This window comes from Condylostylus longicornis, unplaced genomic scaffold, assembly GCF_029603195.1.
Source record: "Condylostylus longicornis isolate FDR11 unplaced genomic scaffold, ASM2960319v2 ptg000018l, whole genome shotgun sequence".
Classification (NCBI taxonomy): domain Eukaryota; kingdom Metazoa; phylum Arthropoda; class Insecta; order Diptera; family Dolichopodidae; genus Condylostylus; species Condylostylus longicornis.
The window spans coordinates 13443546-13449545 of NW_026577987.1; positions in this window are offsets into that span (position 1 = coordinate 13443546).

A 6000-nucleotide genomic window follows, 5' to 3' on the forward strand; every position below is an offset into this window, starting at 1 on the left:
TTTCATTCTGCTCAATAAATTCAACATTTGTTCAACGAACAACACATATTTGGAGTCTATACCTTACTAGAGCCCAAATCCTTTAAGTTGTAAATTAATTCAATGTTGTATATCTGTCTGTATATCATATACTTATAATGGCTGCAAAGTGATAATAGCTGAAAGTTATGGGTTGGGCTTATATAGACGCAACACTTTCATTTAAATATTAACATTTTATTCGATATTTTATTAATATTTGAATTAATTAAAGGCGGAGAGTCGAATTATGTGAGACTTGTTCTACAAAAATGCTATCTTTTTTGAAAATTTTTTCTAAAATAATTTAATGTTCACATATATTTTAAGTCAAGATTAACACTATTTTTTAAATTCTTGCTAAAATCTTTTAGAGAGCTTAATATTATAGCTGGAAACCTTAACATTTTCTATACTGCAACTAATGTTATTATATTTCGTATTAATATTTGTAAATTTTATTCCTTGTCGAATTTTAATTATGTTTAACAACGCATTATAAAAATAAGTATACCCAAATAGGTATATAATATGGTATATATGTGCAATACACAAAATATTTATGAATGCGTCTGTTATATAATGGTACCTATATCGCAAATATATTGTGTTATACAATTATTATACTTGCATATGTATGTGTATTCATTTATATAAGCGTTTAACAATCGAAGGGGAGAAATTAATCAAAAGGGTTAATATTCTCATTAATTTTATTAAAAGAGTTATACTCGATACAGACGGATGTAGGTTGAGTCGCATAGTTAATTTCGTTAAATTAATGGAATTTTAACGTAAATTTTCATTTTTATTTGCAAAAATTTTATCTTTTGATATTATTGTTGTTGTTTTTCTTCTTCTTAATGGTATTTATTTTGTTTCTTGTTTTTTTTTTTTGTTTTCATTTTAAATATAATATTTTATTTGAATATTTAATTTATAATTTTTTTTTACACAAATAAATGATTATTGATTACTTATAAATACTTTTTTTTTATTTTATTTATTTTTATATAAAATGAAATAAACATTAATATTAAAAATTCATTCATAATTCAATATGAAGTCAAAATTTTAAGTGCTAATTTTTTTATTTAAATAAATTGTACATAAAGCATTAATAATGTACTTTTAATTCCTTTGTTATACATATAATGATACAGTATAATATGATAAGTATGGTAGTATAAATAAGTATGGTAGTTCAATCGAAAATAATTAATTTTACATTAATATTTCAATTTTAAACAGCAATGCTTTATTTTAAAATTGACGTTATAAAGATAAATAATGGAAAACAATTAAATAAGTTTTGCAAATTATTTAATCAAGTCGATCCAAAACTTGAGCTTAGAGTGGTTTCGTATTATATCGGAAAACTTCGTGTACATATATAACAACAAAATTATCATACCGATAACCGATCATTGAAGTTTTATGGCTGATATTCCGTACAATAATTTGATTTTACAAAATATGATTCAAAAATATTATTTTAACACTGCTGATGAGTCATAAAGAACGATTACTTCTATATCTATATACAAGGACATAATTTTACCATCTCATTTTTCACTTCTTAAATCATTCTCAAAGTGTCATATTTCTTGATAAATTTATAAAATTCTTGATATTTATAACCAAATATGGTTATAAATGCTTGTAAAAGTTATAAATAAGTTGCAAAATTCTTATTCGCAAACGTTTTATCTACACCCAGAAATGATCAGGTTAGCATATTCATACGTATTACATATTTAATTCTATGGCCTTCCGGGCTTAATTATATTTAAATTACAACTGGGAATCTGTTCGTGACCACTCCACCCCGATTTGTCTCGACTCCGCTAGAAAAAAAAGAAATTTAAACAGAGCTTTAATAGTTTGATAAGCCAAGTAGTTCAAAAATTCACATATAGCTCTTATTAACTCTCTTATTTGAAAATAATTTTTATGTACATAGCTTACTGTTAGCAAAATTTATGTGATGATTTATTTTCATAAATGCATAATACTCGTAGGGAATTTATAAGGAATTTAAGATATTATTTATAAAACATTACAGCACACCAAGAATATTTCAGATTTCTAATAAAATCGTTACAAACTAGGTGAGAAAAAAGACACCGAATGATAATCAGACATAAAATATAGACGGAAAAATGTTTAATGATTATTGAAAACTGAAAGATATGCATATACAATCTGATCCTGGTGTCATAACGTGATCATAATTAAAAATTTCCGGAATAATCACGTTTTTGATTTATTTTGAAACATCTTTGTAATGTGTGCTCTCTCAATTAGCATTAATTAATATATATATATAGAAAGTAATTACAATTTAATAAACTTTTTAACTAAAAAGTTGTCTTTATTATTATAATGATCGCATATACAAACATGTGCATTAAATTTGCATTAAATATTTCAAAATAATCTTAATGTTATTTTTCAATTAATTTGTAATAATTAAAGTACCAAGTTGTTGAAATATTGCATTAATAGTGCTCTCTTTATAATATAAATAATTAATGATACTTTGATTTATTTTATTTATATGAATTACAAAGAATAAGAAGTGATTACAGTAAATTAACTTTTGTTTTTAATTTAAATTGTAATGACCGTAATATATATGTATAAAAGGAAATCGAACCTACAAATTTCATGTTTATAAACTTCTTAAGTAAAAATAATTGACCCAGCTTAATTTCAATTTTATAATGAATTTTTAATATGTGAATTCTATAATACGAAGTAATATTAAAACGAAAAGTTAATAAATTTATTGACAGCGATTGTTGATTAGCTGCTGGTCAAGCCTTCATATCAATACAATATCGTAAAATCGCAATACAACAAATGTTATATGGCGTTTATACCTTTCAATTGATTTTACAAATTTATCTTTTAATATAAGATTCATGTGATCACAAGTGCTTTGAATACGTCCATGCACACGTAAATATGAAAGTCATAATTTAATGCAAAGCATTTTAACCGGTTAGGCAAAATAGTTCACATACTTACATAGGTACTAACATGTACGACAAAATTTAAGATTTAATCTGAATCAAATGAAAATTGTATACATGTAAACACGGTTTGAGATATTAGACTTTGTCTGGCAGAAATTTCTCTACTCTCATTAGTTTTTCTAATATAGATTTTTTGAAGTAATATTGCGACAATCGATATTTTGAAAGATTTTTGAACAGAAATCTGTTGATTTTTATTTTGGTTATAATTTTTGTGGCAAAATTATTAAATTTTTACTTGAAGTCTGAGTTTTATCACATAATTTCAGTCTCATATATAACTTTGTTCTAGATTTAATCTTAGATTTTGTCGTATGTGTATGTAAACATCACCTCAGAAGGCTTACTTGCTTAAATTGGTATTGTCGTAAAATCACTTATTAATAATTTTTAACATAGACAAAATTATATGTCTGTTTAAAAAATTCTAACAACCTAAAATAATTAATAATATTATAAATTGGTTATTGTATAAATATAGAAACTAGAATATATGTATGTACATTTGAAAAGGGCAATTAAATAGATCTCCTATATTACATTTTTATTAAATTTCTAATTGAGTTCATTTTATTGAATACACACACACTACAACATAATATGGTGTAGGAGACTAATTAATAATATTGCATGTAATATTTATGTAAACTGCTTATAATTATAACAATGCATCATAACAATGTAAACTGAAATGGAAAAATAAGTTGCAATTATACTTTGTAATACAATTTTTTTTTTTATTCTTAAAATATAAATGATCCATAATTACAATTAAAAAAAAATATTTCAAAGTAATAATTATTGCTTGTAAATAGCAGCTATAACTAAATATTAAAAAGTACAAAAACAAAATTATAAGTTATTTAAGTTATCAAAAATGTATAGGAGAAAATAAAAAGCTAAAAATTCACCATTTATACTAATTGAACTAAATATAATTATATTCACTCTGTGTATAGTTATTAATGAATACTTCCCTAGAAAATTACAAGAAAACATTGAAAATAATGTTATAAAAAATAAAATAATAAAAAATAAAGTGAAAAAAAACAGCAACGCTTTAAATTTGCTGTTTATAGGTTTGTGTATGTGTATATTATTTTTTCATTTTTCCATACCCTCATTACTAATTAAAGTTTTACATGTATTTTCTAATTAGTTCTTCTCATTTCTTCGGTTCTTTACCCAAATACCCTTTGTTTTCCCCTTTTTCTTATCTTTTTTATTAATTCATAATATTAAATGGCCTCGTATGTTTATATGTATACATGTATGTTTAAAAAAGAAGATGATTCAGTACAGGTCTTGTACATTAAGTTATGAATGTAAACTATAAAACACCATATCTTGAAATATTATCCAAACATTCTGTGGGTACTCTTTGAATTCGGATTAAGCCGCACAAGCGGAACTAAAGGCATCAATTTATTACAATTTATGCATTTAACTTAATTATTAAAATTATAAGTTAGTTTTCAGTCCTGTATAATAGGGTTCTCAAATAAGACGGCTTTCCATATGCAAAGTGCAATCAACTACTCTAAGCACGCTTTATAGATTCATAAAAAGATTGCAAGTATAACTGTATGTATTACTGCATATCTTCTTTTTGTATATATGTACATGTGAAAATTGTTTAGCTGAATAAATTGAAGAACTAAATTTGTGAACTTTTTTGCGTTAGTTGTGTGTTGTGAGTAATAATTATAATGAGAAATACTGACCTGGATCACTCTGTAACGATAATCGTTAAAATGGCAATAATATAAAATTTTGTACATATAATACATATACATACATAGCTATTTTATTTTTCTATCATACATACATACATATTTTAAATTTTATTACTTCAAAGGAAAAATGTATATAACATGAATTTACTGCAATTAACTATTTTAATCTTATAATATAAAATACAACATACACTAATACTATGTAAAACTAAACCGAAACACAATTTTCATAACTGTAACACTAATAAGTATGTGTTTGAAATCATTATTACAATAAATGAATAAGGAGAAGAGAATAAGATGAGGAACCCTTTCTCTTTTGATAAAATTTCAAACATTCACTCAATAATATTGTATTGAACCGTTATTCAACCCTTCTTTTATTTTCATATATTTTTGTATTTCTTTATAATTATGCTCTTTTTATTTTATTTTATTATTCTTCATTTAATACTTACACCTAATGCTTATTCCATTTGATTCAATGTATTTTTATTTTTACTGGTGTTTTTACTTTTACTGCTATTTAATAGCCTGGGTATTGTTACCGTCGTCTATAATAATAATTACATATAAAGTGAAGGAACAATAACAACAAAAATTAAAAATTATTTTATAGCAAAAGCAACAAATTAACATTTGATATAAACCACTTAAATTATAAAACATTATAAATGTCAATCAAAAATGAATAAAATATTGCATTAAATAATATAATAAACAGTTTTCTTAGAGTAATATGAAATTAATCCCAATGGAAATTGTTCACAAAAATTTTTTGTAATTGATAAACATAAGGTATATATTATATAATCTTTTTTTATTATTTTAAATTTTTTATATTATCGTTATTATTTCAGCGTGTAACTAGCCTACACTACATGCGGTAGTTATCAACTCAATCTGTTTACGAAATATTTAACTAAACTGGACAATCGGATTAAAGATTGTCCTGTTTAGTTAAATATTTCGCAGGGAAACGATAGATAAATATTTCGCAAGAGAATCTTTTAAGTTGGTGCGGTGCTGAATTTTTATAATGGTTCGATGTGGCGGAGTAGTTGTATAGAATAGTGTGTGAATACACAAACTTGCTGTTATTTTCTTGAGCCAAACGTAATTGACTATTGTTGATTTGTAGTGCTTATTTTTTTAATTTTAATCTTACACATTATAGAATTAGATATAAGGTTATGTTGATATTA